The sequence below is a fragment of the Vidua chalybeata genome, unplaced genomic scaffold (genome assembly GCF_026979565.1).
Source record: "Vidua chalybeata isolate OUT-0048 unplaced genomic scaffold, bVidCha1 merged haplotype scaffold_232_ctg1, whole genome shotgun sequence".
NCBI classification, from domain to species: domain Eukaryota; kingdom Metazoa; phylum Chordata; class Aves; order Passeriformes; family Viduidae; genus Vidua; species Vidua chalybeata.
The window spans coordinates 1-11,660 of NW_026530373.1; the positions used below are offsets into that span (position 1 = coordinate 1).

The window sequence follows — 11,660 nt, forward strand, 5'->3', positions numbered from 1 at the left end:
GACCACCAGAGGACAAGGCTGGCCAGAGCTGGCAGATTTTGTTCTGAGAGATACCCTTAAAAATAGGAATTTTTTTAGGGAGGGTACCAATTTTAGCAATGGGCATCTGAAAAGAGGGACAGTTCTTTTCCATAGCAAGGAAAGCATGGAGCCCCAGTGCTGCAGGAGCTGATGAGAGGCAGCCCTTGGTATTCCAAGATCAGCCAGACCTGTCAGGTGGCCCCTGGGAGGCCAAGCCAGCCAGACGTGTTCCATCTTCCCTCGGTTCCATGGGGCCCCAGAGTGTCCCAATGGTCCCTTGCTTCCAGGAGGCCCTGAGGTGTCACAATGCCCCCTTGGTGACACGAGGCCCTGAAGGGTCCTCATGGTCTCCATGGTTCCATCAGGCCCACAGAGTCATAATGGTCTCTGGGTCCATGAAGCCCCGCTGTGTCACCATGGCCCCTTGGTTCCATGGGCTCCAGTGGTGCCACAATGATCCCCTTGGTTCCATGAGGTGCCCACAGTGTCACCGTGATCTCCATGGGAAGGAAAGAACCAAGCCCCAGTGTGGCAGGGGCAGCCACCAGAGGCCAATGCCAGCCAGATTTGACGGTACTGGCAGATTTTGGCTGGGAGCAACCGTTTGATATAGGGAATTTTAGAGGTGGAATCACAATTTCAGACATGGGCACCCAGAGGAGAAGGATGGTTCTTTTCCAAGGAAGGAAAGCACAGAACACTGGTGTTTGAGGGGCAGATGAAGGGCGGCCACCAGAGGCCAAGGCCAGCCAGACCTCCCTGTCCTGGTAGCTTTTGTCGGAAAGCAACCCTTGGATGTAGGGAATTTGGGAGGTGGAACCCCAATTTCGGCTATTTCTGTGTGGATAAGAAGGATGGTTCTTTTCCATAGCAAGGAAAGCACTGAACCCAAGTGTTTCAAAAGTAAAAGATGAGAGATGGGGTTCCTGGGAGGCTGAGCCAGCCAGACCTGTTTGTCCTGGCAGCTTTTGTCATGGAGGAATCCTTGGATATAAGGAATATGGGAGGAGGAATCTCAGTTTTGACCACAATGATCCTCTTGAGAAGAAGGACAGTATCCATAGGAAGGAAAGCATCAAGCCCCAGTGGCAGGTGAGAGGCAGCCCCCAAGAGGCCAAGGGCAGCCAGACCTGTCTGTCCTGGCTGCTTTTAATGGGGAGCAATCCTTGGCTGTATGGAGTTTTAGAGGTGGAATCCCAGTTTTGGCCATTGGCACCTGGTCAGGATGGATGTTTTTGTCCTATAGGAAAGAAAAGCACAAAATCCAAGTGTTCTGGAAGAAGATGAGAGGTGGCCAGCCTTAGGCCAAGCCAGCCAACCTGTCTCTCCTGCCACCTTTCATCTCAGGGCTATCCTTGGACACAGGGAATTTTGGAGGTGGAATCTCAATTTTGGCCATGGGCACCTGGACAGGAAGAGGAAAGCACAGAGCCCCAGTGTTCCAGAGGCACACGAGTGCTAGCCCTCAGGAAGCCAAGGCCAGCCAGACTTGTCAGTCCTGGCAGCTTCTGTCTGGGAGCTATCCTTGGATATAGGGAATTCTGGAGGTAGATGCCAAATTTTGGCCACGGGTGCCTGGTGGAGATGGATGTTTTTTCCCATAAGATATAAAAGCACATGGCCCCAGTGTTTGAAAGGCAGATGAGTGGTGGCCCCTGGGTGGCCAAGGCAGCCAGACCTGTCTCTCCTGGCAGATTTAATCTGGAAACAAACCTTGAAATATAGGGAAATTTGGAGAAATAATCTCGGTTTTGGCCCTGGGTCGCTAGAGGAGAAGGAGAGTTCTCTCCCATAGAAGGAAAGCCCAGAGCCCCAGGGCTTCAAGGGCAGATGAGAAGCAGCCCTCGACATGCCAAGCTCAGCCAGACCTGTCAGGTGGTCCCCAGGAGCCCCAGCCAGCCAGACCTGTTCCATGTTCCCTTGGTTTCGTGGGACCCCACAGTGTCACAATGGTCTCCTTGGTTCCATGAGGCCCTGGAGTGTCACAATGTCCCCCTTGCTTCTGCAGTGTCACAATGGGCCCGTGCTTCCACGAGGCCTTGCAATGTCACAATGGCTTTGTGGTTCCACAAAGCCCTGATGTGTCACAATGGCCCCTCGGCTCCATGCGCCCTCGCTGTGTCACAACGGCTCCTCTGTGACACTGCGGGCTCCACAAGGTCACCATGGACCCTTGGTTCCTTGGGACCCCCGAGTTCCACAATGGTCTCCTTGATTCCATGAGGCAGCACAGTGTCACACTGGCCCCTTGGTTCCATGAGGTTCTGAAGTGTCACCGTGGTGTCCTTGGGCCTGCATTGTCACAACTGACCTGTGGTAATCACATATCCTCTGAACAGAGAGAGAGAGCTCTCCCAGGATTTTCCTGGGAAGCTGTGAGAAAGCTCAGAGAAAAGAATGAGAAACAATTCTTACCTTCACTTGCTGCGCCTGTTGTGCACATGTGGAATGTGTTATGTAGATTTTTTTACCAAAGGGTGATTTCTTAATTGGCCAATGGCGACGGTGTTTGGATTTCAATCAAGCAATCTGGTCTGTCTGTATCAGATTGTCTGCAAGAGCAATGAGTGTTTCTTAGTAGTAGAGTATAGTATAATACAATAAAGCGATTGATCAGCCTTCTGGAATCATGGAGTCAATGCTAATTATCACCACTCTGGGGACGCCCTGCTATGATAGTTATCCAAGTCAATCTTCCCTTACCTCTGAATGCTAAATAGAATAGGCTTAACAGGCACATAAGCAACACCAACCACTCTAGACCCAAAGAGCTGGCTGAGGGGTTGGGAGAAAATTTCCCCTGCTGTCAATTCCTCACAGTGGGTACCATTATTAAAGTAATTCCAAACACATACAGTTAGTGCGTGGTAGCCTTGAATCCATGTGCCCACTGTCCAGAGGAAATTAAAAATCCATCAATTCCTCACCACATTAACCCATGAAACAAACTGGATAGCAGCCACAGTAGCCATAGTTCTAGGATGGGAAAAATGTAGCCACAACCATGTGCCACCCAAAGCAGGGTAAGCTAGACCACATGGTGACACCTAACAAGCTTTCTATATCCAGTATACCAAAAAAAGAAAAAAAATTATCTTACTCAAGAATTGTTATTCTCATTTCACCCTTTTTTTCATGGTGCCTTCCGACTGCACATTGGGCACCAAAATTGGTCTTGGTTTACAAGACAGGTGTCTGCTAGAGAAGGCCGAAAAAAGGCTCCTGTGGAATGGAGAATGTAAACCCCTCCCTCCAAATTATCAGAATTGTGAAATCAAGGGGCTCTCAGGCAAAGATGTGGGAATAGCAATAACAGTTCTTCACTAGTGTGTACAATAAAGCAAACAAACAGCAGCACCTCCGGCGCTGGCAGCAAACAGAACAGGAGCCCAGTGCAGCCTTTCGGCCGCGGCACTTTCCCTGCGGTGCAGCTCCGGGCACGGCCGGCAGGGGCGCTGGTGGCTCCCGGGGGCAGGGCAGGTGCGGTGATCCCCGCGCGGCTGCAGGGGGCGCTCCGGCGCGGGCTCGGGGAGCACGCGGCCATGGCGGCTTTGTCCCAAGGCGGGAAGGGCTGGAAGAAGGCTCCGCTTCACAAACCCTGGGGGCAGCCGGCTCCGGGGCCCCAGCAGGACTCTGGGAAAGCAGCAAGCTGGGCCGGCAGGATGTCTCAGCAGGCAGGGGCTGAGGGGCTCCCAGCAGGGCAGGGAGAGCCGAGCTCAGGATCCCGGGCACCCGAGCAGATGGGGATAGGTCTCTCTTTTAGTGGGGCAGGTGTTAATAAGGTCCCAGTTTAGGGGCTGTTCTCACGAGCAGAGGCTCACCCCATGACAGAGGAAGCAGCTCTGGGCCGGGTTCTGGCAGCAGCAGTGGAAACTCCCTTTCCCAAGAGCAGAGGAGGGAACCATGCTGTTGTCAAAGGCACTTAGGGTCAGACAACAGTGCCCTGAACTCACTGAGCTAAAATAATGTCACAATCTGGTTAATAAAATTGTTAGAGAGTTGCCTCTGCCCCAGTTAAAGTGCTAACGAGACCAAATCCAAAGAGGATTTCATTAAATAGTAAATTTGAGGTAGAGAGAGAGATGGAAAGAAAGAGCAAAGGTGGGAGAGCAAGGGAGTGACAGGGACAGAGACCTCCCCTGGGGCAGGGCAAGTGTGACATTGTCCCCTGTGTGCGGGGCCTTCCCAGGGTGGGGGTTTTACACCTGAGCTAGTTTGGGTAAGGGGGGTGGTGTTCACCCCCCACCCCGAGCAGGGATTGCCTCACTGTTTCAGGTGACAATGTAAGATGTAACCAAAAGTGTGTTTTCAGTCACCATCTTCATGAACTGTGATAAACAGGTGGGGCAGTGTTCTTTATCTCTGCCATGACTCAGCCCTGATAACGCCCTCCAGGGGCCATCTTCTGTTCATGGGCCATTGAGTGTCACTGCAGGACTGATAAAATTACATCATCCCATTGTGGGATGCTCCGCCCAGGGGGAGGAACCAAGCATTCCTACCTGGATATAATCTCACCCTTGCAACACCAGGAGCACCTTGCCTACTGGATTCCCAGAGGACAAGAGCTCCATAAGCACCACTGGACCTTCAGAGGAAGACCAGACCCTTCTACAGGATCCCCGCTTTGACAGAATCACATTCATCACTCCAACAGGACTGCAGCCACCATTTCATCAGACTGCTACCACCACCCTGCCCAACGGGGTGTCAGGTTCTCTCCTGACTCTGTCAGATTAAGCCAGTGTTTCTGGATCATTGCCTTGATCCTAATTTTCTTATTCAACTGTAATTGTGGCATAAATTCTTCCCCTGCTTTGCTCCAAACAAGTACAAAACTCAATGTACTCATCCCTTGTTTTTCTTCCAAAACAGAATTTCCCATCCCCAAACCTTTGCCAGATGGAGGAGGAGGCTGCGAGGAAGGGGAAGGAGCCCTGGGACACCCTGGCAGGTGAGGAGGAAGTCAGTGCCCCTTTCCCCCTCTCTCCTGCTCCATCTCCCAGCCCAGCATGGCCCCCGGCTGCAGGACAACCCCGCTGCCAACGCCGTCCTGCCGGGGATGTACTGGGGGGCTCTCCTTCCCCTTCCCTGTGGCACAGAGGCAAATCCCATCCTCTCCTTGTCCTTCCTCCCCCAGGCGAGGAGCTGAGGATGGAGACCAGGGAGGATAAATTCCCACAGCAGAACCTCGTGGAAGAGGCCATTTTGAGCGGCTCCATGGTGCCAGAATCCAATGGGGCGGAAAAGCCCCAGAGATCCCACAGGAGGAGGGGCTGCAAACCCAGCCCAAGGTGCTCTGAGGAGGAAAGACCCACCTTGTGCCAGGAAGGTGGGCAGAGCTCCAGCCAGAGCTCAGAGCTGGTGGTCCATGAGGATCTTCATGATGGGGAGAAGCCCTACAAGTACTTGGAGTGTGGGAAGAGGTTCAGGCAGAGCTCCCACCTGATCTGCCACCAGATTATCCACACCGGGGAATGGCCCTATGAGTGTGGGGAGTGTGGGAAGGGCTTCAGCTGCAGCTCGGCCCTCGTCATCCACCAACGCATCCACACTGGGGAGAAGCCCTACGAGTGTCCCGAGTGTCAGAAGAGGTTTCACACCAGCTCCACTCTCCTTGTACATCAGCGGATTCACACAGAAGAGAGGCCCTTCCGCTGCCCCCTCTGTGGGAAGGGCTTCAACCGCAACTCCAACCTCATCACCCACTGGCGCATCCACACTGGCGAGAGGCCCTATGAGTGTCCCCAGTGTGGGAAGAACTTCACCCAGAGCTCTAACTTGACCAGACACCAGAGGAGGTACCGGTAAGGGAAGCCCTGCAAATGCCCCAACTGCAGGAGGAGCTTCATGCACTGCTCCAGCTTCAACTCCCATAAGAGAGCCCACGTTGGTCAGAGCCCTGGTGATCCATGTTCCCTGTGATCCATGCTGGGAAGACACCTGTACCTTCCCCTGGCACTGCCAATGACCTGATGTGGGATTGAAGAACATGAGGTTCTGGCCATGGCCCTGTCATTACATTCACTCCCACCTCAGGTCATTGCCAGGGGCAGGAAAGGGACTCTCTCTCTCTCTCTCCCTGAGGATAAGGGTGTCCTTTCCCAGCAGGAGGAAATACGTGGCCGGAAGACCCAGTCAGTTATTTTGTATTTTTCCCTGTAAATAGTGTTTCTTTATCCCTTCTGCTATCAATATTGTTTCTGTTCCTGTTTGTTCCTTGACTCTTTGCTGTTCCCAGTAAATTGTTCTTATCCTAGCCTGGGATCACAGGCACTCACAAGGGTTCCTGTCATGGGCAGAGTGGGAGCTTTAGGCAGAGTTTATTAGAGAAGCTCCTGTCGGGTCAGGAGGTACAGAAAGGACCCCCAATAGCCCCTATAGATCCCCAAATACCTCCAAGGACCTCCAGGTTTTCTAAACTCCTTTTGTGAGGGGAGCCTTGGAGCAGCAGGTTCCAATCCCTGTCCCCGACTTTTCAAGAGCTCATATGGAAACAATTATAAAGGTGGAATTAGACCTTTATAGACTTTGTCCCACAGGATTAAGAATGGCAAACCAGTGTTGGGGGTTGGGTTTTTCCTTTCTGTTAGTTCCTTATAATCAGCTGATGAGTATGGCCTGATCCTTTATTTTGGGAGGAGGACGATCAGAGCCCCTGCTCTTGGGAAAGGTTCCACTGCTGCTGCCGGAGCCCAGCCCAGAGCTGCTTCTTCTGTCATGGGGTGAGCCTCTGCTCGTGAGAACAGCCCCTAAACTGGGACCTTATTAACACCTCCCCCACTGAAAGAGAGACCTATCCCCGTCTGCTCGGGTGCCCGGGATCCTGAGCTCGGCTCTCCCTGCCCTGCTGGGAGCCCCTCAGCCCCTGCCTGCTGAGACATCCTGCCGGCCCAGCTTGCTGCTTTCCCAGAGTCCTGCTGGGGCCCCGGAGCCGGCTGCCCCCAGGGTTTGTGAAGCGGAGCCTTCTTCCAGCTCTTCCCGCCTTGGGACAAAGCCGCCATGGCCGCGTGCTCCCCGAGCCCGCGCCGGAGCGCCCCCTGCAGCCGCGCGGGGATCACCGCACCTGCCCTGCCCCCCGGGAGCCACCAGCGCCCCTGCCGGCCGTGCCCGGAGCTGCACCGCAGGGAAAGTGCCGCGGCCGAAAGGCTGCACTGGGCTCCTGTTCTGTTTGCTGCCAGCGCCGGAGGTGCTGCTGTTTGTTTGCTTTATTGTACACACTAGTGAAGAACTGTTATTGCTATTCCCACATCTTTGCCTGAGAGCCCCTTGATTTCACAATTCTAATAATTTGGAGAGAGGGGGTTTACATTCTCCATTCCACAGGAGGCTTTTTTCGGCCTTCCCTAGCAGACACCTGTCTTGTAAACCAAGATCAATTTTGGTGCCCAGTGTGCAGCCCGAGGGCATCAAGAGAAAAAGGGTGAAATGAAAGTAACAATTCTTGAGTAATATATATATTTTTTACTATTATTTTGGTGTACTGGATATAGAAACCTCGTTAGGTGTCACCATGTGGTCTAGCTTACCCTGCTTTGGGTAGCACATGGTTGTGGCTACATTTTTCCCACCCTAGAACTATGGCTACTGTGGCTGCTATCAAATTTGTTTCATGGGTTAATGCGGTGAGGAACTTACGGATTTTTAATTTCCTCTGGACAGTGGGCACATGGATTCGAGGCTTCCACACACTAACTGTATGTGTTTGGAATTACTTTAATAATGGTACCCCCTGTGAGGAAATGACAGCAGGGGAAATTTTCTCCCAACCCCTCAGCCAGCTCTTTGGGTCTACAGTGGTTGGTGTTGCTGATTTGCCTGTTAAGCCTATTCTATTTAGCATTCAGAGGTAAGGGAAGATTGACTTGGATAACTATCGTAGCAGGGCGTGCCCTGAGTGGTGATAATTAGCATTGACTCCATGATTCCAGAAGGCTGATCAATCGCTTTATTATATTATACTATACTATACTACTAAGAAACACTCATCGCTCTGGCAGACAGTCCGATACAGACAGACCAGATTGGTTAATTGAAATCCCAACACCGTCGCCATTGGCCAATTAAGAAATCACTCATTGGTAAACAAATCTCCATAACACATCCCACATATGCACAACAACATGTGCAGCAAGTGGAGATAAGAATTGTTTCTCATTCTTTTCTCTGAGCTTTCTCACAGCCTCCCAGGAAAATCCTGGGAGAGCTCTCTCTCTCTGTTCAGAGGATATGTGATTACCACGGGTCAGTTGTGACAATGCAGGTCCAAGGACACCACGGTGACACTTCAGAACCTCATGGAACCAAGGGGCCAGTGTGACACTGTGCTGCCTCATGGAATCAAGGAGACCATTGTGGAACTCGGGGGCCCCAAGGAACCAAGGGTCCATGGTGACCTTGTGGAGCCCGCAGTGTCACAGAGGAGCCGTTGTGACACAGCGAGGGCGCACGGAGCCGAGGGGCCATTGTGACACATCAGGGCTTTGTGGAACCACAAAGCCATTGTGACATTGCAAGGCCTCATGGAAGCACGGGCCCATTGTGACACTGCAGAAGCAAGGGGGACATTGTGACACTCCAGGGCCTCATGGAACCAAGGAGACCATTGTGACACTGTGGGGTCCCACGAAACCAAGGGAACATGGAACAGGTCTGGCTGGCTGGGGCTCCTGGGGACCACCTGACAGGTCCGGCTGACCTTGGCATGTCGAGTGTATTAAAATACAAGTCCTCCGGGCTTCACCCGGGTGCCCAGCCTGTCCGGGGAAAACCCTCAGAGGACCGGTCTGCGGGGAGGATGTGGCGGGACCCGGATAGCTCCACCGTAAGGACAAGAGGGCTCCAAAGTGGCTTTATTCCTAGAGGCTTTATTTCAGGAGCGTCGCAGGAACTGGAGGGTGAAACGGGGGACACGAACTCTCCAGAAGGGAGCGAACTCCGGGAGCCCCGAGGAAAGGCGGGGCTGGGTATTAAGGGCAACGGAGTGGGAGTGGTCAGGGTACAAAACAGCCAACGGGCAACGGGTAAAGGGGGGGAGACAGAGTGGGGTGACATACAGAGAACTAATCAGGGTACAGAGGAGGAGTGGTATTCTAACAGGAGCCAATGGGGAGAACAGAATAACTGAACTTTCTGGAACTGGGGAGTATGCTAAACATTGATGGACAGCTCTTCTGGGGTGGAGAGCAGCAGCTGGTTGGCAACCTTTTTCTACAGTGTTGCTGCCTCCCAAGGGAGAGGAGGAACCCCTCCCACAACTCCCCCTTTCTGATTTATTAAAAAAAACATTCCCCAAGTTCCTCGTTAACATTTTCTTAAAGATAGTTAAGGCTACAGAAATTAAGAAAATAATAATCAAAACCCAAATTAAACCTTTAACGATTGGCACGGCCCACCCAGGAACACCCCACTGGGAGAAGGTCTTGTTCACCGCATCCACAGCCCTGGTTTCAGTCTTTAAGTCTTTGACCAACGCCTGGATCCGCTGGATGTTGGCTTGGATGGATGTGCTCTTTGATGTCAGATTGAAGCAGCACATCCCTTCAAAGTCCTCACAGCTATGGCCATGGGCGAGCAGCAGAAAATCGATGGCCACTCTGTTCTGTAAGGTGGCGTGCCTAGTGGTCTCTTCCTCTGCCAAGAGGTCTGATAATGCAGCAGACGTAGCGTTGGCCTGCTTACTCATCCAACACCCCAGGCGAGAAATCTCACCGACGGCTTTCGCTGCTGCGTACCATGGTAGAAAAATAGAAGCGGCAACCCTCTTTCCCTCACTCCAATCATAAATTTTGGAATCGCAATTTGGGTCAAATTCACCATACGATCACTTTTTGGGTGCCAATTGACTTTTCTTCTTCCAATCCAGAATTTGGGTTTTATTGGGGGTTAGCGTCGTAAGCTTGCCAAGGCTACAGGGACCCCCTTTGGTATTGGAGGGGATCCCAGCCCATGCCCTGTCCCCACAGATGAGAAACACACCCTGAGGGAGCTCCTTAGGGAATGGGTAGGACTTGGACAACACAGGGCTTGTGTAATTGCACCACTCATTGATGTATCTTCTATTTGCTGGTGTTACGTCTTTGATGTTTTGCCCTGGTTTTGTTTGTGGGGCCTTAGGATAAAACCGAATACAAAAGTGGACCCTTGTGGACCCCAGTAGGTCCAATTCCTGGGGTTCCTGTGGTGCCTGTGGTAGTGTCCTCATCCAACCCATCCAGGAGTCTGCCGGGTTGAGTTTCATCCCTGTGAACGGAAAATCATTTTCGGACAGGGGGACTCCCACCAGGCATGTAGACAACGGATTGTCTACACTGCCCATGGCCATGCAAAGCTGTTCTTGTCCTATAGACTTTGCCAGCGTGACCCAGACGTTTTCCTTGGGCTGTGGCACGAGCCAGCTTCCTGCCAGGTGGAGCCATAAGATGGTGACGAAGGCAGCTGCAGGAAGCCGGTCGCTGCGGGGTGTTCTGGCTGATGTAATTGCCATCTGGGTGGTCGGTAATCTAATAACTCGAACATACAAAAAGAAAATAAGACCAAGGTCCCTTTAAATCCCCATCCTCCCCCGTTTAAATTAACATTGAAACAGAAAAATGTGGGGTCAGGTGTGAGGGTAAGGGGGGCGAGGAAAGTGGTAGGATGGGAAAGGGTAAGGGATGGTTGGGGATGGGGTCAGGGGGTAAACTGTCCAAGCCGGTGGGAAGTATCGATTAGTTATCAAAGTCCTTGTGGCGGCGTTGATGCGTCTGCTTCCCTTCCTTTTCCTCCGACTCCAGGCGACGGTGGTATCGGCTGGAGTTGATGTCTCAGGGGAGTGGTCCGGGGGGTGGCTTTCCTTCACGATGTCTTCCCGGTATGGTTTTATAAACTTGCCGGGGATCCACCTGGGGCCCTGTTCTGTGGAGACACAGCCATACCCTCTCCCCCACGTTATTAGCGGGTATGGACCTTTGATGTTCCTGGACTCAGGGTCTTTAACGAGCACTGGTGGTCTTTCTTTCAACTGCGACCTGGTGTTATTGTGAAAGTGGCGTAGTATCGGGGGGTTTGGCTCGCGGTCCGAACAGTTCATGAAATTGAGAACATATAGGGCTTTGCACAACCTCTCTACAGGGCTTGTGGTAAGGGCCGAATCGTTTTGCTGCTCTAGTAGTTTTTTAATTTCTTGATGTTTTCTCTCCACAATTGATTGTCCTGTAGGGTTGTGTGGGATACCTGTAATATGGTCAATGCCCCATTGTTGCACGAATTCCATGAATTGCTTGGACACAAACCCTGGTCCATTGTCTGTTTTGATTGTTTTAGGGACACCCAAGGTGGAGAAAGCCATGTATAAGTGTTTGATGATATCCTTTGTTTTTTCCCCCGTGTGGGTGGAGGCAAACACTGCCCCCGAGAACGTGTCTACAGACACATGGATGTACTTCAGCCGCCCAAAGGAGGGAAAGTGTGTTATGTCTGTTTGCCAGGTTTCCAATGCCCCCAATCCCCGTCGCTAAGGATGGTAAGGAGTGGGATTGGCAATTGGGGCAGGTGGCTAAGATGGCCCGCGCCTGCTCCTTGGAGATTTTAAACTGACGGCAAAGTGCCTGAGCATTCTGGTGGAAAAAGGCGTGGCTCATCTTAGCCTGCATGTGGAC

General features: G+C 52.2%; 1 long non-coding RNA gene across 1 annotated transcript; it reads right to left on the reverse strand.

Annotated features, from left to right (window-relative positions):
* Positions 1-1,114: 1,114 nt before the first annotated feature.
* Positions 1,115-2,725, reverse strand: LOC128783359 (uncharacterized). Its single transcript, XR_008429113.1, has 2 exons — positions 1,890-2,725; positions 1,115-1,261 (listed from the first exon to the last, which is right to left on the reverse strand). It is a non-coding gene; the product is annotated as an uncharacterized LOC128783359 (long non-coding RNA).
* Between the last annotated feature and the right edge of the window lie 8,935 nt (positions 2,726-11,660).